The 27,209-nt window shown below is 37.9% G+C and overlaps 1 protein-coding gene across 2 annotated transcripts in view; it reads right to left on the reverse strand.

Moving 5' to 3' along the window:
• LOC137192318 (inactive dipeptidyl peptidase 10-like) overlaps positions 1-27,209 on the reverse strand; it is a 204,262-nt gene that overhangs the window by 52,921 nt on the left and 124,132 nt on the right. The gene's annotated exons all lie outside the window — the stretch shown is intronic.

The raw sequence follows: 27,209 nt of genomic DNA on the forward strand, positions 1-27,209 counted from the left end.
CATTTTTTCATGTTTTCAAGTTCAGTCTTCCCTTCTTTTTACATTCTTGGTCCAGTTCTTGGTCCTCGACAATTAGTGGATAGACTTCTATAAAATTTTATATAGATATTTATGGTTTCCAGACAATGTATCCTGTTGACTTTTCATCCAGTGCAACCAGCAGGTGGGAAACATTGTTAATTAGCTGAAGTTAGCATGCTAACACTAAACAGAGATGGCGAACATGCCAGCATTATGTCAATGCTAGCATAGCTTGTAGACCCCTGTTCTTATATAGTTGCTGTTATGTCTACATTATTTTAAATAAAATATCCAAATAAGATGAGGATGACAAAGCAAAAATACAAAAAAATGTAATGTTTGCTGTTTGCTTGATGAGTTTTGGTTTTCTAACCGTGTGCAACTTCTACAGTAGTGTCATCTTATCAGACAGGCAGTGGGTATAAATCTATTGCTAAAGGACCACAGGCCAAATAAGGACACTCTAAGTCCTTATTTGACCAAGTGAAATGAAAGTTACTTGCCAGAACTCCTAATCTCACACTTGAGTTATTTTGTTTGATTAACACATCTGTTCTAATGTTTCATTTAGTTCACATACTGTAGGAGATTCTGACTCTCACACATCATCACACTACAGCAAGAACTGTGCGCTGGAGATGCAAGTGTGTTTGTGTATATACAGTAAAGTACATGTATTGTGTACAAAACACGAAAGATCACATTTATGTCAGCAGCTTTTGAATTCAGCTCTTCAGGGTCTATCATCTATGCACTCAAATACTTAACGCTATATGCCCTTGCATTTATATGTTTATATCAATTGGTCAAAGACGCTTATCATCAAAGAATTAGTCATTATATTGTTAGATCTGGTACAAAAAGGCACTGCTGCTTGAGGGAGACAAGCAGCTGATGAATGAGTCTATGATTAGGAAGCATGAATGAAGCAGCAGATGCTATAATAAGCTCCTTTATCTTAACAAAGTTGTACAAGTCTTTAGTGAATGTCTGCAAAATACATAGTGAATCAATGCATGTTCTACCAGTATGTAAAATACTGAAGAGGATGTCACAAGATTACATAATCAATGACGTACCGGTAACTCCAATACATTACGGCACTGAATTGCTGCTTCCCAGTTAAGAAGGCATTTCACTGAGGCATTTCTTCAGATACATACCATGTGATGTATCCATCAGTCACTATGGTGATAGAGAGTGGGGTGAAATGCAACATACGTCTGTGGTTACATAGACCACAACACCCTTGTCCTTGTTTGTTTAATGGGATTTCTGGTTAAGTGGAGGCAACGGTGAGCAACAGCATGACATGAATGCTTTGTCCACATAAGGGGGTAAAGGGGTAGTTGAGGGTTTTCTGAGTTCATCCAGTGTCACTGGGAGTCATATAAAGATGAACAGCTTTACAAGTAAACACAGCTGTATTTATAGAAATCCTCTGGCTAATCCCAAACAGCTGCTGATGCTGCATTTGGATGGCACTCTGTACCCTGAGGAATAGGTTTCCCCAGCTTCCACCATGATACATAAAGTTTCTTCTGGCGTTATCAAATGTGGCTGCTGTGGTTTGGTTAACGCCTTCACCGTCACAGAAAAAAGGAACCAGCGATAGAGGAAAAATTCATATTAAGGTAAATAAATAGCATTGGGGCCCTATTTCTGTAGAAGGGCGATGTCCAGTGAAAGCAGCGCTATGACAGTTTGGTATTTTGCTGACCTTGAGATTTGCTTTGCCTGTGGTATTCTGGTGTTGAGTGCAATGTGCAGAGTGCACAGGTGGGAGTAAATCACTGCTGCTATGTGAAGGCAGTAGGACAGATACTGAATGTGTGATAAATCTGAAGTGCCGTGCCAGAACTCACTGTCTATACACACACGGCCATTGTCCTTGTAAAAACATGTGCAGATGCTGCTGTCACATCAGTTACAATATGTGAACATTTACAATGAGAAATACAGTAGAATTAAAACTGAATTAGCACCGGATTCATGCAATCACTGACATTTATAATTATTCATTTCATCATCATTGCAAAGCTCTGCACTAAACTATCAAATTATATCAAATCAAAGGATGATTTTCTGAAGAAGCATCTTTTCATTTGTCGAGCTAATGTTGTCATGCTTTACTGTGATTGGCACAGCTGCTTCAGAGCTATGAGACCAGTGGTGTGACTGTGGGTGTATATTTATTAATCAGCACCAATCACCCAGCTGTCTTGTACTTTGCGCTGCTTCACATACATCAACCAAAAGCAAGTGTGCTTGGAGACGCCTACACAGTCCACATCCACAAGACCTACAGTCTACCCTGTGCTTGCTGTTGTGCTTATGCAAATAAAATGGGACCTATAATTTTCTAACACCAGTGTAATCTTGGTTGTTTTGCATGTTTTAACTGGAAATATTTATATTTTACAGTTCTGATCATTTTTCAAAACTTGATTGCTTTCCTTTCCTCCAAGCAGTCATTGGTTTCCATTCATTTCAGGGTTCCTTTATCAAAGCACAGTTTCCTGGGGACACTTACTTTGTTGTTGAGGTTCTCATTTCTCAGTAGGTAAGTGGACAAATGATGGGAGCTCAACAAGATTTGATATACTGCAGTGAGCTAATCATTTTCATTGTGTGCTGTGTTGTAATTGCCTAAAATAGCCCATTTATAACAAAAGAAGTATATATGTAACACTGAGAGGTACCACTGATAAAACTAGTATGCCTGCAAAAGTTTGTGACTCCAATTAGGTCCTTTTATAAGTACCAAAATAATTTTCATTTCATCTAATGTCCAGTGGTGTTAAAGTCCAAGTCAGCTCATGCCAATGAGAGAAAAATTAATATTTAGAGCTGATCAAAGGGAACTCATTCATGAACATTACCATGGGTCTCTGCACTGCTCTGCACTTGTCTCCTTAAATAATGGAATGTCTGCAGCTGAAAAAGAACAAGCTAAGACTAATGTATAAGTAATGTCCTACGTCTGTAACACCATGAATAATGAAATGTCTCTGCTTTTTTCTGCCAGGCTTAACTCTGAAATTTAGGTGTGTGCAGATTAAATAATGGCCACTTTCCATGCCACATGCTTACCACCGCAGCTTTTGTGTGCACGTAAGAATACTTGATTATAAGACAAGAAAATATGATATAATCCTGCAGTAAAGGCTATTAAAGCTCAATTTAAGATTATCCTCTTTGATGACGATGCCACCCTGATGCACCATGAACATATAATTTAAACAGTTTCCTGTTGGAATTACCGGGAATGCATTATCAGTGTTTGTGGCAGAGGCTGGCATTAGTCACGACCCAATGAGATCATCTCTCCTTCTTCTCTTTAATATCTGTGATTGCACCTACTCTGACAGTTGAGTTGAAAAGAACAGTGCACCATAAAAGAGAGTGTGATGTCCTTGTGTGAGAGGTGCATGATCACTGAAGCTGCAGCGCTATTTCAGCTTGTGAGGAGACTTTGTATTTCCTTTGTGTGTTGCTCTGGTCCTAAGTGAACTGGTAGCAAGCTGCAGGGACAGTTTAGCTGCTCATAAGATAGATCGAAGCTGCATCCACCAACACAATCCCCCCTGCTTGCCTGACAGAGTACAGTGACAGCTCTGCGTTCACTGAAAATAATTCACATGGCAGCCACATGTGGATATACTGTAGTTATAATGAACACTGTTTCGAACATGTTTTATAGACTTTGCTTGGGGGAGAAATGTCACCAATATATCCACAAAAAGGGCTGCCAAGCCTTTGGCACAAAAATGGCATTCCACAGCGTGATTGCTACTAATAGCTCATAGCACGTCACAAGGATACCAAAGGTGAGGAAAACATTTATGCCTTGAAAAACCTGCCACTTCACTGCGATAGTCAACCCCTAACACTATTAATCCCTTGAAATTCTCTGCCAGTGAGTATTTCTTCCCATACAATTGGTAAACAGCCACACACTGGACTCCTTGAAGGAGCCGGCGTAATGATATCTCCCTTCCACTGTTTGTACTTAGTGAGCCATGAGACACATTGTAATTTTCTTTTGAAAATGCCCGATTTACTCGGGTTTTAACTGTCCAGATCCAGAGCCTGATGCCCGCATTACTGCCATGACTGTCAGGAAATAAAAGATTAATTCTGCCCATTGGCTGGAGGCGGAAATAAAAAATAACAGCATTCAGTGCTAACTATAGAAGCCAGTAATAATGTGATACATTTCTTAATCATATGCCTATTTTTGATCACTTGAGGAAATGATTATGGCAGCAGATATGAAATGTAAAGTGTCCCTGCTACTGCTACATCAGTATGTACTGTAATTCTTTGCAGGTTAGAGAAATGGACACGCCTGTCCACATACTTTTTTGCACTTTTACTCAAGGTCTGTTTCTATTATTTGGCCTAGATTTCTTAGTTCCAACTGAAGAAAATATTAATGCTGCACCATACAATGATATTTAAGACAATAGTGCTTTTAACTTTAAGTCAGGGGTACGTTCCGATTATTTCAGTGACCATTCTCTTATTTTCTGCGTATGGAGGATTAAAATCCCCCATCTTTCTCCAAGATACCTAAATTCAAGGCAGTGTGAAAACATAAATATTGGTCATTTTATTATTATTAAATTATCATTATTGCAATAGACTGGGATAAGTTTCAGTTGATATCTTATGTTGAGGATGCATGGAATTTCCTTTTGAGTGAATGGATTAAAGTTGTTTATATACATGCTCCTTGGAAAACAATGAAAGTTAAAGGTAGACATTTACCATAGATTACTTCAGATTTGATAAGTCTTTTTAAAATTAGAGATTAAGCCTGGGCAAAATGTTAAATATCTAGGGATCTAGCTGACTGGGAAGCATACAAACATTTAAGAAATTTCTGTAAGACAAAAACTAGGAATGTTAAGTCCAACTATTATAGAAATAGTCTTTCTCATGACTTTCGTAACCCTAAACAGTTCTGGAAGAGGATGAAAAGTATCCTTAGCTCCAGTAAAAGCTCTGTTGCACAGATCTGTGTTAATGATGAAGTTGTCCTTGATCCCGCTATTATTTCAGAAGTTTTCAATGATAATTTTTCCTCTGTTTGTAGTTCTTATTCTTTTATTTCACATTATTTAAATCATCAAATTAGTAACCTAACTACCAGTGGTTCATTTTCTTTCAAACGTATTTTACACACTGAAATTATTCAAGTTATTTCTGCTTTAAATGTTGGCTCTGCGCCTGGTTCCGATGGCTTAGAGGCTAAGTTTATAAAATTAGCTTCTCAAGTGCTTATTTCCCATTTGCCAACCTATTTAATCGGTCCCAATCTACTTATAATCTTCCCTCTCTTTGGAAATGTGCTAAAGTCACTCCACTTCATAAAGGAGATCTACTAGATCTTAATAATTATAGATGGATTTCTATTATTTGCACAACAGCTAAAATATGTGAGGAGTTAATTTTTTATCAATTATCACAGTATATTAATGATCACAATATTTTATCCCTATTTCAGTCTGGTTTTCATTCTAATTTTTCTACCACTACTGCCCTTGTAAAATGTTCCCATGATGTACTCTCATCTTTAGACAAAGGTCAATTCACAGATGCAATTTTTATTCATTTAACCAAGGCTTTTGATTCATTTGGCCATTATTTTCTTCTTGATAAACTTTATGCTATTGTTGTCTCTCAACAGGCATTATTTTGGTTTAATTCTTACCTTCATAATCTTTGTCAGGGTGTTTCTTTTCATCACACTCAATCTGATTATTTAATTGTTAAAAAGGGTGTACCACAAGGATCTATTTTAGGACCTTTACTTTTTTCTCTCTGTATTAATGATCCTCTTAAAAGTTGTTGCACTGTACTCCGTTGCGACAAGAGCGTACCGGAGCTCAAGACTGAGCTCCGCATCGAGGATGAGTACCCCACTTCATCCGGTCCACCACCGCCACCAGAGACGCCAGATGCTGCCAGACACCTCAGCTGAGATTGCCCCCAGCAGCTTCGCTATCTATGCCTCTCATCCCTGTCTGCAACATCGCTGACCTTCAGAAATCCACCCCCAACTTCAATTCAAGAGTATTACCCTTAGAGTCCAGTAGAGGACTCCACCTGTGCTTATAGAACTAGGGTTACAGTATTGTAACCTTTGCTATAGCAGCATATTAATGCCCATGATTTTGGAATGAGATGCTCAATAACCCCTCATGGGTTGAACGTTTGTGTGTCAACATACTTTTGAGCATATGGACTCTATACCATATACAGTATATCTAGAATTCCTTAAAGTTCCTTAGCAGAAAACTGACAATGTGTAGTGTCATCTGGATAAATTCTTCTATTAAATCCTGTTCATATTACTTGACAAATAGTGTTTCTAAGACTGTCTTGCACCTTTACTCCTTTTTTGTCCACTTGGAAATATGAAAGGACACAAATGTAATCTAATGTGTTCCATCACAATATTTCATGTATTGCGTGTACAATCATAACTCAACCCATTTAGCAGACTTTGCTACATTGGTTGCAGTTTCTTAAATACATGGAGGTGGGGGTTAGAAACAGTGAAAAGCACATTTTAGCCTAACAGAAAGTCTGGGGGCCAAATGGGAACTCTGGGCACAATGTAATATGCATGGCACACACTAAATTATTTAGCCAAGGTTGCGTAATGCTTGAATGCTGTGTCTGCAGCCCCTAAGGTTCCACCAAATGTCACAGCTGGTCAAGCTCAAAGCCAACTTGTTAAAGATAGAACATGAGTGCTTGGTTCTGCAGATGCTGACAGTAAATACGGTAGCATCTGCTGGAGTGTAAGGATTCAGTGCCAGCTACTGCTAGCACCACAGTGTTTAATTAAAAATGGCACCAGTGGTTCACTGCTTATACACTTAAGGTTTCTTGTTGATGAGCAAAAAGGAGAATCAGAATCGTTTTTATCAGCACTTGCAGGATATGTAAAGGCATAAATATATTGGCTGCCTTTTGTTGGGTACTTGCTGTATAATGGTACAATAAATATTGTGTAAAGCAGACAACACAAGACATACATGTGGATGTAGAAATATAACTTGAAAATATTGAATATTTAGAAAATTCACATATGTATTCTTAATTGAGTTACTTAAGCATCATATAATCAGAGTTTCCATCATAACAGAAATCAGCAAAGCTACAGATTTATGAGATCGCTGTTGATGAGGGCAAATGATGAAATTATATTACATGATCACTTGGTAGGACTATAGTTCGTGATGTTGAAGAGTTTTACTAATACTGGTGGAATAACAAAAACCCTGAGGGAGCAAATGCTAAAGAAGATTAATGACACAATTAATGACATGAAGAGCTCATTAAGAGCTGCATGACAACAACATTATAAATACAACAACCACTTGGCGCAATAGTTGTTAATGAGTGGCAACGAGTGCCAAACTCACTCACATTTGAGGAGGGATTGTTCGCACATCCAAATGGGGCACCAATCACCTGTGGCCTACACTATTTTAATGTGGTGATGTGGAGAGTCTATACACATTTTAAGTTCTTGCAAGATTTGCCTTGTCTGATAACCAGAAAACACTAATTATGGTTTGAATGGAGTTTTGACACCAATGAGACTTGAGCATATTCACATAAAGTTATTTATTTTTCATCTAATAACTCCACTAAGAAGATGAACTCTCTACCTTGATGTCTGCCTTCAAATTTTGAAATATAATACACATTTTTTTACATAATAATTTGATATTTTTAAAAGTATAATCTGTCCTCAAGTGGGTTTTTTAGTGATGGAAATGGCCAGAAAAAATATATTAGATTCATTATCTTAGTTTTAAAAGATTCTCAAGTAGCCATTACAGAGTCTTTTTGGTTTGATCCTTGGATTGATTTCTTACCATTGCAATTTAGTAATGTGATTCAATATCGCTGTTAAAATGACTTTTGATTTCAGTTTTATGAGATGAGCGAAATAGCTGCAAAGCTAATCAACCAGATGCTTTCTCTGCCATGGGCTGCTTTCTAAGTTAACACATAATTAACGCAAATGTATGTTAGTTGGTCTGTATAAGTTACGTAAGCTAACTGTTGCCTAATTTGGAAACCTGTGAAGAAAAGTGTTGTAATATTGTTGCACATATTTCATTGTAACTGTGTAATGTGTTATGTATTCTTGTGTTTGTGCCTGCAGTTCTACAGCTTAAGCTTCAGTACATCATGCTTAACATGAAGTACAATCTACTGAGTCTTGTGTTAGCTGACTGTCTAGCTATGCAGTGTGACTCATCTACGAGGGCAAAATACAAGCAAATGAGTGAGGGAGAGAACAGGCAATTGAATAAGAGAAGTAAAACTTTAATTTGTATTTGATTAACTGTGGCCTCATACTAATATAGAAACTAATAAGTATAAAGCACTTAGCAGATCTTGACAGTTGAGATTCATTCTTGACCGTGGAAACAGCAAACGACAAATCAATCTAACAGTATGGTCCTTTCAGTTGCTATTCTGAGCTTTCAACCATATAATTTTTCATGTTATATGATCAAAAGTTGCGGAGCAGCTACTAAATGTTGATATTGTTTTGCTAATTGCTTGTTGTTGAAAGTGTCAGCTTTCAAGTCAACATGAATGAAAAGTCCTGCTCAGAGGTATGGAAATTTCCACATCTACAATTCTGTAGCAAGTGGACAAACTCCATCTGCTGAGGAAGATCATGCCATGCAATCAACAGCTCCTGAACAGCTATTCATTGGACCTTCTGGTGAGATTGTTTTTCACAGTTCAGCAGATTGTCTTCTATGGAGACAGGTGCTGTAAAGTCTTCAGTTTTGACCTTTGGTTGTTTCTTTTTATATCCATTCATTGCATTCAATCACACGTCAGAATTATACAACAGCAAATTACAACAAACAGCATGACTCATGTGTGAAAACTGTGTCCAGCAATGTCTTATTTGTCTTATCTTCACAGTTCTTCAGATATGGTGGTAACGTGAACAGGGACACACATAAGGGACTTTTAGTTTCTAGTGGTTCCTTGGGATCTTGAACTTTTTGGTTGAAAAAGGGACACTTGCCTCCTCTGCGCTTTAATTTATTAACAATAACTCAGAGGTTATATTTATGTACTTTTGAAATATTCATCTGTAAAGTAGGTGGTACATTACAGTACAATGAAAGGCCATTGCCATTTTTTCTTCAGCTATCATGAGATCTGAGATCACTCAAAGTGGCTCAGCATCCATTAATGTCTCACGTTGCTCTGAATCCACCAATACGCTTTGATTGACAAAATAAGAGCAGACAAGTGCCTTAAATTAGAGAGCACCCCTGCAATCCATCTAGCCTCTAACTATTTTTCCCCCACCAGAGAATAAATGAGTTACATTCTGTGATTAGATTAAAAGATTAGGAGATAGATTAACACAACACCTTCTCTACAACAGGAACCTTTTAGACATCATCAATAAAGAGATTTAATTAATTACTGAGCATTATTTAACAAGCCATTGTGAATCATTGTAATTAACTTGTTGGGGTTGTGTACACTGTCCAAGGGTCATGTGCCAGTGGGTTTGAATTTGTATTGGTATTAAAACAGTTCAGTTCTGCTTCAGTGACACATACAGCACATGTTAAATGTCTCGTGTGCCAGCCTGTTCTCATTTCCAGGGTGTCAAGTACCGACGTTTGTCACGCCCCTCGGCTTCTGATACCAACGCACAAGGCACCCTTTAGCGTCTGTATGAGACACACTGGGCTTTCAACTAACTCCAATGTAAACCCATCTACGTCATTATTAGACACCATGAAACCAACGACGTCTATATAAGCTGACATTTACTTCTTAGGAGGAGGCAGGTTGGGTGGATGGCTAGATAGTTAGGCAAGTTAGTTAGATAGTTAGTGGACTTTGCTGCAGGAAACTGCTATTTACCTCCCACTTCCAACTGTGAGTGTCACGTTTCCACCAGTGAATCGGACATTTTTTGTTGTGATGTTTACTGTTGCCATGATGACATTTCAAATGAGCATTTTAATCCAAACCACCATCTTTCCCTAAACTTAACCAAATGTTTTTTGTGCCTAACGAGACCACACCAGTTGCTCTGAGCGTGTAATATTGCTGCAGATGGGTCAACATTGGATTTAACTGAAAGCCGTCACTATACAGATGCCAAAAAGTGCCTTGTGTGTCTGCATGAGACCCCAGAGGGGCGTGACAAAACGTCGGCATTTGACGACCTGGGATGAGAATGGGTTGCGTGTGCAAAGCAAACTGGTGAGGCACTCTTGTCCTACATGGGTTTGCATGCAGAAGCATACTGCATTAGCCTTGTCCATTACAATTAATAAGCCTATTTCATCTCAACTGTCCACCCACACCACACGCTAATGATGACATGCTTCATTTTTATCAGAACTGCAGATAATTTACGAGTGCAAGAACACGGATGGCTGGTTTCAAGAGCCTCCTCTTCTGTGTGCTGAACACCTACTTCAACCCCATCAAGTTTTTGACTTTTACACCACTGGACATGCACGCTAAGAATGAGATGCAGGAGGAATTGCTCTCCATTTAGCAAAGCATGCACTACTGTCTTGGGTACATATGCATATGAAATGCTTGTATGTGAAAGAGGGACCCACTATGCATTCCCTCCTTATCAAATCACATTGTTCTCCTCCTTCTTTTCCTCATCATCACCATCATCTAAAACAATGTCAGCAACAAAATCAGGTGAACAACACTCATGATTATACTGAGATTAATGTTACTAAACCAGTTCCAGACCTTCCCTTTACAGCTATACTTCAGGGAAGCAGCAGAGTCCTCTTCAAAGGTGCCTTTCCAGCCTCCCAGCCTGTACCTGGATGCTGCACTGTTCCGTACAGTCAGCAGTTTTGCCTGTAACCCGCACTTCCCCCGTGGCTCTAACAGGAACATTTCCATTATCTCAAGGTCTTTTATCACTAAGTCATCTGGACTCACTACATACAGTAACATCATGTGTTCAGCAAAAGGCTTTGTGCTAAATGACAAAAACACAGTATTTCAACATGATGAGATGCAAAACTACACTCGAAGAATTTAAATATTGATTCAACTTTGAGGCAATGATTCACACAAAATAAACTATTTTAGCAGAGATGGATAAACTATTAATTTAAACTGTAATAGGCTATTTCGCTTTTTTGTTACCACATACAAGGGTGCAGAATTGTAGTTTAACATTGTCATGCTTCGCCTGTTAATCAAGAGCAATATGAGATTTAGAGTCCTGACACAGGACAACATGAAGCCCAAGTTTTTGCCATCTGTTGTCATCTGTTGTATTATTGTATCATATTGATGGTGAGATCACTCAACGTCCATGCTATTAATCGCTAATTGTATGACAACATTGGAATTGAAACAGTGAAAACTTTGTAGAACACAATGTAAAACAAAGTTATAACAGTAATGATGCAGGTACAAAAATAAAAGTCACTTAATTTAATCGAAATACAACATAATACTTTGGCTCTAAAATTAGAAATCTTAGAATACAAGAATAAATAATTCATTTTAGATTGTAGCATTGTTATATTTTTCCACCGTACCTCATGCTCTGTTTTGAAATGAAGGGACTCATTAAATTCAGTTAAGACCGAGCAGCCTTTACTGTTTTGTTTTTAATTAGTATGCTGCTGTGTGATATTGTGGTGTTTGTTTCATTATCAAGATACCCCTTGATGCTTTGTCAGATGAAAATAATTGTCACTGAGGTGTACAACAATTAAGAAAAGCTTAACATGTCATCTTTGCAGTTACTTTGCTCTTTCAGTGAATTGTGAGAAACACGGCGTGTAGATGGTACGATGTGGTCTCAACGCTGAATGTTGATTAAAATGGACACATATTACGATGGCAGCCACTTTCTTCAGATGGACAGGTGGCATTGACACGCATCACAGACTCACTTTAACTGGTATCCTCTCTATCTTGTAGCAAGCACTGCCTTTTATTTCTTAAAGTGGCTGAGTGGTGTTTAAAGGTTTCTGAGACATGCTGTATAGCACCCAATGAGTTAGAGTTCTGTTTTCAACCTACGTCTTGCATGTTCTGAGTGAGTGCATTTTAAAGCCAGCTGAAAGATGGACCTGAGTTAATGCAGCTCATTGACTTCTCTTATTAATTTCTCTTCATTGACTGCTCTGCAAGCAAGTCTAATATGATCCACATCTGATTTGCATTGCAAAGCAAGTGTCACTGACATGGTGCACATTATTGAATGTGTTAATCATGCCCTCATTAAAAAAACAACCATGTTTATAAGGAAAGGAGTTCAAGGAGCTACTGCTAATTTATGACACGCGCTATTTTGCATGCCAATATTACAGTTAACCCTGTAGTTGCTACCGGGAGAATGAACACACCAAATATTACTGTTAAATGCTAACTCCAAACTTGATGTCAGCACGCTAGAAAAAACACACACACACACACACATTAATCACTGCAGCTACTTGTCATGGTTCTGTCACTGCCTCTAGAGACTCTGGAGAGTCTGTCTCTGTATTTCTTGGTTGCCATTCTCCAGCAGTCCTCCAGAGGCCCTCAGGCTTTTCTCTCTACTTGTTTGGACTGGACAAAGTGGGAGAGGACTGTTTTGAGTTTTGTCTTTAAAGACATTATGTCATTTGGGTTTCCTTTATTGTGTTTCTGGGTTTTTGGTTTTCGGTTTTCTCTGTGTTTTCCTTCTGTGTTCCTGCACTCCTCCCCAGCCTGATTTTCCCTCCACACCTGCCCTGCATCTAGTCTCGTTAGCCCTGCCCTGCTCTCTGTGTTTCCCTCAGCCAATTGACTCCCTGTCTGTTCTTTTGTTTCATCACCTCACTCCCCTCTTCTGAGTTTCTCCACCCATCTCCCCACCTGCACCTCATCTCCTCATTAGTTCAGTTAGTTTTTAAGTCTTTATTGGATCCTCTGTTTTGTTCTGATTTGTTCTGGTTCTGCTCTGTTTGTTCAAGTCTCGTTCTACGTTCTGTTTTGTTTTGGTCAGCCAGCTTTATGTTTTTGCCTGCAATTCTTCAATAAAGAAGTCTCTTCAGTATTGCTCAACCTTCTGTCCTGCATTTGGGTCCATTTCCTGCTACTCTACATGCTTAAAGGTGCCATCACCCTGAATCACAAGTCCTCCAAATTAAACGACCAAATACGTAATTTGACCATGTGACTCCAGAACGACACATAGCACAACATCCTCTGTCTGTCATCGGTTCATCCAAAATCGTAATATTTCACAAATATAAAAATAATTAATAATAGACGCAAAAACCACTTGGTTAGGTTTAGGGAAATATCATGGTTTGGGTTAAAATGATCACTTTAAGGTTAGAGAAATGTGGTGTGGGTTGAAGTTACTACTTCCTTACAATTAAATGATCTTCATCATCATGGCTACAATACTGACCACGGGGTTAAGGTTAGGAGATGATGGCCGTTACGATTGTCAAAAACTGTCCCAACTCACGGTTGAGAATGTGACACTTACGGTTAGGAATCGGAAATAAACACCGATAATAAACAGCCTTCCACCAGAAACTAGTCAACTCTTATAGACATCACTGCTTGCGGTTATAATTACTCCGGCTACTAGATCATCTTTCACCTAAATAATTGGGCGATTGGTATTGCAACCTATTGTGTTGTTTCTTGGGAGGACAGTTAATGCACTAGAATAGATTTTACTCTACATTTGAAAACTTTGGAGTCATAAAAAGATGCATTCACATACTTGCAGTAGCTTTGTAGTGTTTGAATGTATTTTAGCTCATTGTTTAAGTTTTTGTCCAGTAGCCAACTCTACATGGATTGGTCAGTAATTTCAGACTTTGACTATACAAACAATATTAGTTGACTCCATTCATTGTTGGGATTTGTTAACAATAAAAAATTATTGAACGTTGACAGACTTATCCTTTAAGATATTTGCCTTGTCAATCAACTAAAAAATGTAAAATGCATTGCCAGCAGTCATTGGTCATGTGATGATGCCAGAGGATGTGAGACGGTTGGGGAATGAGATACTATACAGCTGCCTTTGTCCTAAGAAGTCTATATATAAACCCGAATGCCATGTTTAATTCATCGTCAACCGTCGTCCTTTCACACTGGCCCTGTATCTGAGACGGAGCATCAAATCTACTGAGGACTTAATGAAGTGAAATGTCAGAGCCCTATGGCAGGGTTGTAGAGGTTATAGATGGGATATGAATGTCACTCCATAATGCATCGGCCCTTATGACACAAGGGGACGGCGGCACAGAGGCCTGTGTGCAAAGTGGATATTCAACAAAATCACACTGCAACCAAACACAACTGATTCTCCACAGATCCATACTAAGTGGTACTATGTCCTCTCCAAGGACACTTTTTAAGACATTAACTATTTTTCTTTTCAAAGTTTGTTTTGAACCACAAGAATATTGTTAATGGTAAGTCCTTAATACCAGCGCTGTTTTCCTCCCTTCAAATTCATTTTTGTGAAGTATGACCTTTCACTGACTTGAAAATTGACTGAGCTGGAATAAATCACACTGCATATGAAACCTTCATTGGGTTTCACCAAGGTTTGTAGTCATGTCGCTGAGACTGACCCTGGGCCTCCAATAGGACCACATGTGGCAATAAAAAATCAAAAAGAGCAATAAAATGAATTGCCAGAGCCCTGTCACATGTAAGTTCAGCATCTTAAAGGCCCTACCTGGTTTTACAGCACACAAAGGTGAATCCGGAAAACCAGTCATACAAAGCTGGCTATCATGACATCACTAAATTTTAAATATGACATGTAAATGATTAGGCCTGTATAATTTTGTGAAGATAAATGAAACAAGCAAATCACATTGACTTATTTCATATATTTGTTTAGCTAGAATGAAAGTAAAATATCTAGAATAATCATTAGCTACTGGATCCAATGCTAATCCGATCTGTTTTTGTGTCTGTTTGAGCTTCGACATATTTGAATTTCATTGTAGATTTAATTTTTTAGATTTTTTTTTTTTTATCTCTCCTCCAGAAGTAAAGGCAGCAATCCCAGACAAACAAGTTAATGTAGATATCAGATGTCTCATGAGTAATTTATTGCTATTTCATGTCCATGGCAATAAAACTAGAGATGCAAATTGTAGGTTTACAGTACAGTTCCTCCAACTTGCACAGAAAACTGTGATTATCAAATGATAAAACAAATTTGTTTATTTCTCACTGAAATGTGTCTTGACTGCAGGCTAATTATAGGAAAATGATGACAAATTTATTCATTTCATACTGACTTCTGTGCCTGAACAATGCAATACCCAGCATGAATCCAAACACAGCAAAAACTTCAAATCAGAGTTACATTTTTAACTATGCAAATGCCAAGAGATTGACAATGCTCACAATGAAACCAGTTAAAAACCAGTAACTTGTGTCCATGAAGCGATCAACATTAACTTTCTGCTTCCTTATGGCAAGTGAAGCTATCATGGAAAGTTTGGAGTTGGCATATATTTTCAGAAACATCTTCAACCAAATATACTGCAGTGTTCTTGTCAAATTTTGCCCAGAATAAGGCAACAAGTAAATTCATGTCTCTCATTCAGCAGAGAAATAGAACTGGGAGTTATTGGGTTAGTGAGTCACTGTTTGTTGTCCCCCTCACTCACTCACTCACTGACTACTTTCGTGGGTTGCTTATCCACTAAGTATTAGTGAATGCCCGGAAGACATTGGGATATCACAACTTAAAATATGATTAGCTAAGACCACCGTCAAATAAAATTCATGCCCACGTTGACTGGCAAGGAGGAGTCGCTGATTCATCCAGATACCAATGGAAGAAAAACTGGTCCATTTCCCATTGCTTTATATTAACCCACTGTTTGCCAAGACATATCAGTCCAAGTTTATAACAAGGATCTAGAAATGATTACTATTATTTCAGCGAATAAAAGTAATTTAAAAATATTTATTATGAATACAAGAATTCTTTCAATATTTCCCCTTTGCCCTTCACAGAATACCTGGAAGGCCCAGAGGTTTCCCCTCTGCCATCCACAGACCTCTGATAAGACAAGAGCACATTTCACACTTTGCAAGTGGGTGAGCAAGAGCACGGAGCATGCATGTCACAGTGTGAACATGGGATTTCTTATTGCTGGCATCCCTTGAGGATTACACGAGGATTAGCTCGCTGTCAATCACTTGACCCCAACAAATCTAAGCCAGAAAAAAATAACCCCCCCCCCCCCAAAAAAAAAAAAAACATGCACAAGACTTTCTGGCACATGAATTAATTTGTTAGATGATACTGCGGTTAATTGCAAGCAAGGTTTGATTTGTTAAGGAAATGCATGGCAAAATATTGAAAAAATGAGGGAATTGTTAACTAAACAGATGCAACTGCTTCTCATACTAAACAAGAAAATGCCAGTGCCTTCTAAAATGACCCATATGACTGTTACAAAAGTGACTAATATCAATGTTTTCCAGTCTGCAACCTCTACAATTAAGGTCTGGTTAAATTTAGCCAACTGAAACTACCTGACATTAGAGGAAGATTACATGGTTCATGGTTAAGGTTAGAAAACATCACCGTCATGGTTAAAAGAAACCAATATTGACTGTTATTATGAGACAGAGGATGAATTGCACTTTCCCATCGTATAGCCTCAAGCTATGTTGACCCAACCAACGTGTTCTCTTTTGCAGTAGCATAAAAATATCAAAACATTTATGCCTTTGCTACGTACAGTAGAGAGGGCAGTAATTCTCATGACATACAAACAATCCTTACAAACACAGTTACACACATTTACAGTGAGCTGCCCATTAACTGCCGCATTCATCTGCCGCTGAGGTACTCATTCTCATTTCCCAGTAGCCTTCATACCAGCAATAATGGTAGTTACAACAAATCACAAACCTGCTTCTAACTCTTTTCTATGAAGCCACATCTCAGTGTTGCCTCACAACAGAGCATAATTCATCTATCCAGCATATTTTTGCAGTTCAAAAAGTGAAATACTTTTTTTTTTTTTTTTTTTTTTTAATTTGTATTTTCTAAAAGGAGCAAAATGTAGTGAATGATCAGCCATCAGCTCCTTCTTTAGAAAGATTAAAATATGTGATGCTGTTTTCTGTTAAACTTTAGTGCTTTTTGCTATTATGTTTATGACCTTGCAGGCACATCAACAATCCTGCCTAAACCACCATCTGGTGTATTCCTCTCTATCAAATGTGATCATTTAAAAAGTTACATCAATAGTCTCCATGGTGATGCATCACCAAGAATGTGTGATAGAGCAGGAGGAAATAAACAGCACATTTACAGACACCTCAACAAAATACGCAGCCTGCCACAGGTTCAAGTGTGATTTGTAAAGTTAAGAACTGTGTTGTGAATGTGATGATGGTCATCCAATTTTCCTTCTATTACAGCCTCAGGTTCTCACAATGTACTTTCAACATCAGTGACAGACAGTGGAGGGCTGGTGAGAACAGTACCTGCTGGTGGATTCAACAGTGTTCTGAGCTTTATTCTGACACCTTTTCAAGGTTTTAGGGATATTTCTGGTTTATTTCAAATTATTTTTCCCATTGTTCTCATTGTTTTTATTTTTTCTGGTAGCATTTTACTCAGTGAACTACCGTGAACTTCTGAGATGTGGGAACACAACAACATCACTGCAACAAAGTCAATGGGGCCAATATATATTTTGAAGTAAAATCGAAAGTGAATGCACCTGTAATGTCAACAATAATTCCTTATTGCACAACTGGTGTGTGAAGTTGTCCTGTAGATTGTAACGGATGTTTATTGTGTATTTTAGAGAGGCTGCTGCCTTCCGGGATCTCACCAAGTGACCTGATGAGTGAAATGTTATTTTATCCAATAGGAATGATGGCTAAACCATGCAAATAAAGTCAAAGTTGTAATACACCAAAATCATCATTTACACTGCAGATACAATACAGCTCAAAGTACTGAATGTCAAATTTATGTCTCCAAATACATGAAAATGTAATGTAAAATGTACTTTTATGCTATACCTTTTTATATTAGTGCTGCAACTAATGATTAACACTATCTATAAATCTGTGTACTGTTTTTTTTAATTGAGTTTTTATTATTGTCTGTTTCATCTATAAAGTATCAAGAAATAGTGAAAAATGCCCCGAGCCTAAGATGATGTTTTGTCAGATCAACAGTCCAAAATCCAAAAATATTAAATTTACATTTGTATACAACAGAAAAGACCAGTAAATCCAGTGAGTTGTGGTATTTTTACTTGATAAATGACATAAATAAAGAATAATCAATTAATCAACTAATCGTTTCAGCTCTATTTTATACCATATTATACAATGGACTGTGTGATACTGTAATATAGTGTACAAAAGAGAATACAATTAACTATACTGGTATAAATTTACTGGTTGGTATTCATTCTAATATTTATTTATTTTTATTAGTCCTGCACTTAAGTATAACATACAGTATAATGCTGCACTGGTACAACATGTATACTACACTATGCTGTACTATACTAGACTACAGTATACTAAATACAACCGTGTTCACTGAGAAATGTCCATTACTGCTGTACATTTCCACATTGCTTCAATAAAAACTGCAAAATGTTCTACTCAGCTTTGAAACCTCGTTCTCTTCCTCCATAAACCATGCTCACTGTCTTTTTTTTTTAAGCAACAGTAAAATAAACCATGGAGAGGCCATCTTGTGAAATGTATAGAAACATAAAACACCTGCTGCCAAGCTATGGCAAACTGCCATTAATCGTCTAAGAAAATCAATGGATCTACTTTATTACAGACTGAAACACGGCAGAGGTTGTCAAAACGGAGTTGTAGTGAAATATGCATCATATGAACAGCAAGTAACATTTCTTTATATACATTAAAATGTGTCTAAGGACAAGGAGGTGATCTCGAACCAATTTATCAGATAGTGGAATTTGAATAAGTCATCATAGAGTTGCACAACATTTCTGTTACATCCTGTACCTATCATCATCATCATCATCATCTATTCAGGAGACACAGTCAAATTATTTTTAAATGTGCCTCGTGACTGGGAACAGAATGGAAAAATTCATCATGACCACATGATATGTGTGTTTTTGAGACAGTTTTATTCATCCAAGTCTAATTTATTCCCCTCCAAATCATTTGGCATTTGGATGCAAACTGTGTTTTACTTTTAATTTGTGATGCACCTGCAATTTTAAAGCCTCCCCATCTACTTTTTTGGATGGAAATCAGAATAAAGGGAACATAAAATCAGTACTTTTTCTCCACCATCAAACAAAATGCTTGACACTGTACTTACCCTCCGCAAATAACTTTTAACTAGCCTACACTAGACTAAGGGGTAGCAAACCTAGAGCCACAAAAAGCCATTTCAATGCAGTGAGCCACAAACAAACAAACAAACAAAACCAAAAACACTGCAGGACAGTCAGGTAAAAAGGGGTAAAAAGGAGTTTTAGAAAAGCTTAAGCATGTAAAGTTTCACCATTTATCTTATTTTATTGTTTTAATACTATAAAAACAACAATTATCCATTTTCATTTGATAACTATATCTCTGTCAGTGTTAAAGGAATAATATGACCGTGCAGTTTTGGGATGTTCAGCTCTGAAATCCCCTTTTCTGTGATTAAATGAGCTACAGTCACAGCCACAAAGCTGTGTACTCTGTGTGAATGGGCTGTGGCTGGTGGTTTTAACCCGCTGCAGGCCTGCTGCTGAGATCTGTCAACTATTCGCCTTCAACCAATATATCACTGTCTTCCCTCCACAGCCAGGTGTGAGCCAATCAATACCCTGCCTCATTGGAATCCCACCGACCGGCTGTTAACGATTACACTGCATCGTCATTAGGCCAGACATACCCTGCCTTATTATCCCAGTACAGCAGCAATACAGACCGCGTGTCAAGGGTGCAGTGATTTACAGCAGTCACAACCATTTTCATGAAGCCTTCATAAAGAAAAAGGGGGGGCTGTGCTTGAGTTTGTTTCACATTCGGTGATTATGCTCAGAGAACATTTGGGTCAGGACTATATCTAATAAAAGAAGCACAAATTAGTGTTGTAGGATGCAGATAGAAATTAACTTCTTTAATAGATGGTTGTAATGGTTTTTTCCCCATTAAAGGGTTTTCTTTGGGGGAGTTTTCCCCTTGTTTTTAATTGAGGGTCTATAGATAAAGGGTGTACTGTGCTGTACAGATTGTAAAGCACCTTCAGGCAAATTTGTGATTTGTGTTATTGGGCTATATAATAAAAATTGATGTGACTTGTGATACATTTCTGTTTTTTATGATGTTTTAATATTCAACACTGTGCTCATCCAGTATACACCCACACAGGTGATTTTTTTATTATTTTGACTGATTAGAGTGGGGGTGTACAGAGCCTTTAAAATAAATAAATACATTTGATGCCCAAATAAAAAAAGAGAGACATGAACATAATTGCGGAACAATGTGATGTGGAAATGTAAAATAGAGAACACTAAGGTACAGGAGGGGGGGGGGAGCTAAAGATGTGCTGTGTGCAGCATGATTCTGTTGGAAACTCATCAATCAATCTGAGCTGATATAGTTTTTTCTTTCTCCAAGACAAAGTAAAGCAGATGTGAATATAATCTGGCAAACAAACCACCTTGGTCGGTATTTAATGATTAATGTCAAAATGAGCATCATAGTTCATAGGGGTTATTTATAGTTAGTTTTGTGAAATATACTACATAGCACTCACTATAGCAACCAGTAGAGGTGGTTCAAATGGCAACTGATTTATATCAAATTTAGAAGCAATTAGAATATTAGTCTAGTAGGTTTTTTCAAGTAGTTTTTTCAGTAATATTGAAATGAAACTTGTTGAGTTTTATTTTGTGTAATCTGGTAGATGTTTTTTTTTTTTTTTTTTAACAGCACTGTCCAAACAATTTTAGATAGATAGAAGTCGTTACAATAGAGATGTAAACTTTTTTTTTTTTTTTTAAATGTATCCTAGCTGTTGTTGTGTAAAAGTGCAAGAGTCCGGTTTGGTGACATTTTGACAAGCTATTATAATGTATTACATCAGTATAAGGTATTTTTGAATATATTGTTTATGGTTTAACAGCCATTTGCACATGAAGCACTGTAAAAGAAATTTTAAACATTTCATTGTCACCCTGATGGAGTTAGACGGATAGCGCCGTGTATTTAAAGTAGCCTACGCTGAGGTTTATCCATATGGTTCGACAGGATAAAAAAAAAACAATGTATTTAAAAAGGAATCTGGGGGATGTTTGACTTTCCTCCCGACGTTAAGAGTTATGTTGTGGATTGACACTGATGGTATCATTTTCTGCTAGCGTGGAATCAATGGACGAGAACAATTTTTTTTTCAGCTGTCATACACTCGCTCTCTGCCTCACTCACGCAGAAGACAAGAAGGGCTCTTTCCAGAGAGTGTGACAGACATTTAATTTTTCCACATAACTGCCAACTTTTTTCCAGTCTAAACATCATGCGGTGTGACATGACAGTTTCCTGACAGACATGTTTTAATAGCAGGGCATTGTTCTATTTTGGTAGCTATTTGTCAGATTTTTTTCATGGTGGGTTATTATGCAAATGTAATTGAGAATTAGTAGTTTTGATAACAGCCTCCAAGCACCAGACTTCTGATGCACTAATGGCTTAGCTAATGTCTTACTGTCTCTGTTGAAAATCACACATTGAGCGAGGGCACAGGGAGATCAATGGGGAATTCAATCCCTTCCTTTTAATCAGTGACCCTCACTGCTCAGAACAGTGATAATGGGCATGTCAGGAGCTGCAAAAAATAAGATGGCCTAACAGGAGCTTAATGGAAGATGGAGAAGAGTGTGAGATATGTAAGGCTTAGCAGGGGGGCTCAACTTAGTGCTGGGTGGCACTGGGGATCACACAAATGAGCCAACCAGAATATTTTGTCTTTAAGAGGAGGACTAGACAGGGCATTTACATGTGTGCATCCATCTGTCCGTGCATCCAGAGCTGTCCAGCTGCATTCAAGCAGCAGTGTGCAACCATTAACAGCCTTCATGCTCTAACAGACATGTGTATGTGCTACATGCACACACATTTACATGTCTGCAGAAACAAACAGCCAGAGAGAAACACACACACACGCATATATGTGTACACACACCGTTTTCCCCGCACTGATGCTTCAGCAGCAGTTACCAGCGCAGCTTGGGGAGTCTCTAATGTTAATTAATGGGAGGCACCAGAGCCTGCAATTCCTAATTAACCCCTGAGAATGATGCTGAACAGGCATGCAAGTGGAAAAACAGTCTAAAAAAGAATGTAATTTACTTTTTCAAGACTCTGCTACCGATCCATATGTTGCAAAACACTTTGCAGATCATTGTCAGCTGACACCAGCATGGCTGATCTTTTATTCCTATTGCCACCATGCTGAATGGCAGGGGAATAGTAATTAATTGGCTTGATCATGTAGCTAATTAGTAAAATGAAAGAAAATCAAGGTGGGTTGATGGCTCAACGCAGAAAGACCTACTGAACTGAGTAGCAGAGTGATTAATCTTCCGGTGAAGAAAAACAAGTCTGCTGGCACACAAACATCTATTGGAAATCAGACCATAATCTGGCATTGACATGCAATTACTGTATGCTTTACACTCATTAAGAAAATACGCACGCTATCTTAAGTCCATATATCCGTGAAATATATCCTCGAGCATACAATTTCACTTCAAGTGTGACAGCGTATCCATACCCCACCCAAAAGCAGCTTGGCAGCCTAGCCGGGAGCCTCCTATAGCATGCCAAATTGTTGATTTTAGTATAAAAGATGTTGAAGAAAAAGAGTGATTCACCAAATACCATCCCACGGTAAGAGTAATGGAATGTGTCAGTGCACTCATGTGAGTCAAGGTAAGTGGCTCACCCGAAGGGAACATTGGTGGCAAAGTTCATCTTGACGTTATGTGATGTGTCTAAAGTGCAGATACAAACGAGCATCAGAGAGAGTGGTTCTCCGGGCAGGCCTGAACAGTTCATTTCAAGGGCATAATTTCCACTATTCATGCGGTACACATGTCACCCTCACATCCCTCATACATACAGTAATGGTTTATAGTTTCAGTTTGATTTCATCTCCAAAATTCAATCGAGAGAAGTTCTGAGTTGATAAAAATGTTGATACATCGCTTTCAATCATTTCCACAAGCACACAATAAAAGCTTTATGAGCAGTATCCGGCGCTTGTCTGATTTTTTTTTTGCTCCTGGTTTCACCTGTCAGGCCACGTGGAGGCTGTTCTAACCCTGTGACAGGAAGCTCTGCAGAATCTATTCAGAACGAAAATAAATTACATTTTGATTAACGGGTGGCAACGTGTAATTTCATTATTCTAATAAAAAGATGCTGCAGTCAAAGCTAATGCAGTAAAATACAATGTTTCTGAGACAGGAATTGATTTTAGGTGACTAAAACTATATTTCACCCTGCATGCTTTATTTATTTTAATTATCTCAGTCTATATCAGTGAAACTAGTTATAATTTTCCAGATTAAGTACATTAATCATACAGCAATTACAGGCACAATTCCACATAAAATCCTTTATCGACCCCAAACCAATGGTTACGTTGGTTACGTTATATCCTCAAAGCCACAAACTCCCAAAAAGAAGAGGAAAACAGAAAATAATATTTGAGATATTTGATGGATTTTAGATATTGAAGCAGTTTCCATGGCACAGGATTCATAAAAGACATTTACTTTCACAAGGATTGAGAGCATTTGTAGACTTGCACATTAGAAAAAGAGACGTGACACTATTAGACGTGTACTCTAACATGCCGTACTATTGATCATGAGCGGGTATGTTGCAGGACGTAAATGTGGGAGTGAAGGAGATAATGTGTTGGAGGAAAATTGTGATTTTTTCCGTTAGTTGAACCAGCATTAGTCAGACTAAATGTCAGTAATTAGGCCAAAATAGAAAAGCATTGATCATCGTCAAGAACGCACACTCCACTGAAGACATGATTCTCCTTCAGCAGATGTCACCTCCCGTTACTGCTTTTACACCTCTAAACATCATCATCAACTCAATTTTGCTGCATTTCACCAATATCTATTTCACCTGAATGCATCTTAAATTATTCTGTGGTGCTGTGAGATAAATTCCTACATTTACACATTTATTTTTGCTTTAATAGAAGAGTCCCGAAGGGTTGCAAGCAGCTCTGCTAGGTAAGAGCAGGTACAAAACAAATATACAAAATTTCACAATTAGCAAAACAGTGCACACATCTCATTAAGAGAGTCATTAACTGTAATAATGGATAGTGTTAGGGAGATGGTATGATAGTTGTTTACCTATTACAAAAAACTTCATCTCTCATGTTGATGCATGGCATTTTTTCTAACGTTTAATTTAAGTGGTGCAGCTTTTCGGACGCTCACAGTTTCATTTTCCCGTAATTACATACGGTCCAGAAGGGATTTATTAATCTGTCAGACCCGAGCCTGTTTTTTCGGATAATAAAAAAAAGATGAATTCGATTGCAGCGTATGAAGAGGATTGACAGGCCGTGCAGCTGACTAGCAATTTGATGAAGCTGAGTGTTAATTTGTATGAGGTAAACAGTATTGACAGCTAAAGGCTCAATAATGGATTTACAGAGATTACCGTAGTAATGCCCATTTATTGAGGTGATGTGATGATTTGTAAAGTCTGGCCTCACATATCAAAATATATTTGCTAGAGGACAGGTTCACAATTTCTCAAGTATGTCTTAAAACAACAGTCAGGTGCCCAAACTAAAAAGATTTGGGGAAGAATCAGCTGGCTCACCACCATTTCATGTGGCTCTTGTTCTGGTGGTGGAGCAGATTGCCCACTAATCAAAGGTGATGCTACAGGATGCTCTGCTGGATGCTACAGTGCAGAAGCTTTCTGTTAGACAATCATTATGGTTCTTGCAAGATGATGCAACTGTCCACCATCAGATCACAAGTCAAGGTCTCACACATCCACTGCACCCACTGTGAAGACTGTCGTTAGCTGTAGCTAGCCAGCAATGTACACACCAGCAGTGTCTGTGGAGTGTGTCTGGGTGTGTGTTTGTGTGACAGCTCAACCTCTCATTGATCTCTGTCACCAAGAACCCCTGTCTTTTTCCTATTGTCTTCATACATTTATAAAGTGGAGTCGTGCAACCTAGAGGTCAAGATTATGCTTCACTAGTTATGTTGCATTTGAATTATACTGTATGTTGTCTTGAATACAAAGTAAAAACGGTGTGTTAGTTTGTCCAAAATGGACCAGTGTGAATACAATATGATGCCCGTCTCTCACCAGATTGTCAATGACAGGCTGACGGTGCCCACCCTGCTTGGGGAGCCTGCGACAATACAGATGGAGAGCGATGCTCTCTGAATCACGTGTGGCAGCAGCTGAATGTGACTTTCTCTATCACACACATCAGTGTGAAAAAGACACAAATCCAGCATGCACACATATACACACACACAACAGCTGGGGAGACTATGCATGTCATTTTTTGCACATGTGCCCGACATTAACCAGATGTTTCCCTATAATCTTTATACAGATGTTCATCAATAACAACTATATCCACATCAAAATGACAATGAATTTCAATGTAACACTGCGGAAATGTCAGACGGCCCTGCAGGCAAGTGACATTCTGTAAATGGATGCCTTTAATGTATATTAGAATGATAATGACTATGCAGATTTGTGCATGTGAGAAATTATATCACAAATCTAAAAAGGCAGAACAGATGCACAGATTGAATACCGTTTATAGTCTACTAGCAATGTTAACTGATATGATGTTTTTAATGATGCATGTGTCAAATCAACAGATGCATACTCCAAACTACAGATATTTGGAGGTTATAATCATCATCATCATCATCATTATTGTGTTCAAGATGAGGTGGAGAGGCACTGCAAAGAAACAATATCTTCTGAAAAACTGGATCCATTACCAGAGAAATTGAGGTGTATACCTGATGAGTCACGGTGCTCTTTAGCAGCAAATTTAATCTGTAATGATGCACTCAATTTGACTAATCGTCTAGTTGTAATGTCAGAATGTAGCAACCCGTCCATGCGAAGCTTTATATTGGCACTCATTTAACTGAGGCATGAATTGAAGTCACCAATTTACTTTTGTAATGTTCTGTGGCAATTTTGATTTAGTTTTAGTCTTTTAAAAAAAACGTATATTAGGTTTAGTCAAGTTTTAGCTATTTTATTTTTGGAATTTCTAGGGGACAGGTTGCTCACATGATGATTAACATGGTTACCGAATGACCTTGCATATAATCTCATGTAGATTGTTTAGAGATTGCTTCCCTTAATGAGCACAAGGACAGAGTAAAATTGACAGTTTCACCTTTGAATTCATGATAAAATCGCACATCTACTATCTTACATTTCTGTGGCTGCTCCGCCTTGCTTTCATTACACAAACAAACTGCACCGGAGTTTTAGTTTGGAAGTCGCCAGGGGAAAAGAAAATTTTCTGTCTGGTTGTTTGGTCCATAGCAGAGTTCAAAAGACAGCCTACTCAAACAGACTAAACAGGGAAATACAAAATTGTTCAAACAGATGAGGTGAGAATGCACATGTGCTTCTTTTTTTATTATTGAGGCTTGTCGGGAAGGTTTAGATTTGCTGAATACAGCAGATCTCATCTTCATATTTACATGATATTAGATCTCAGGCCAACTAAGAATAACCTTCATCAGTTAGTCATTTTTCTTTTTCTTGTTTTTCCCGTTTTCATATAATTAACAGATGATTCAATAATAATCAATGGTTTTTCTTTTTTTTTATTGTATTTGTGTCTTCGGGTATACATGATTGGATTCTAGCTAGTTATTATTTGCATGATAAAAAATATGTAAAAAAAGATGCACAAATTAAACATTATATATACACACAACCTGTAATATACAGTAATTATAAGAGACTGTGACACCTGGAATTTTCTTTATTTTCTATCATGTAATGTTAAGAGTGATTTGTTAAAATGTTTCTGTGTAAATAAATTTATAAGATAAATTACATCCTCCTGCATC

The sequence above is a fragment of the Thunnus thynnus genome, chromosome 11 (assembly GCF_963924715.1).
Source record: "Thunnus thynnus chromosome 11, fThuThy2.1, whole genome shotgun sequence".
Classification (NCBI taxonomy): Eukaryota; Metazoa; Chordata; class Actinopteri; order Scombriformes; family Scombridae; genus Thunnus; species Thunnus thynnus.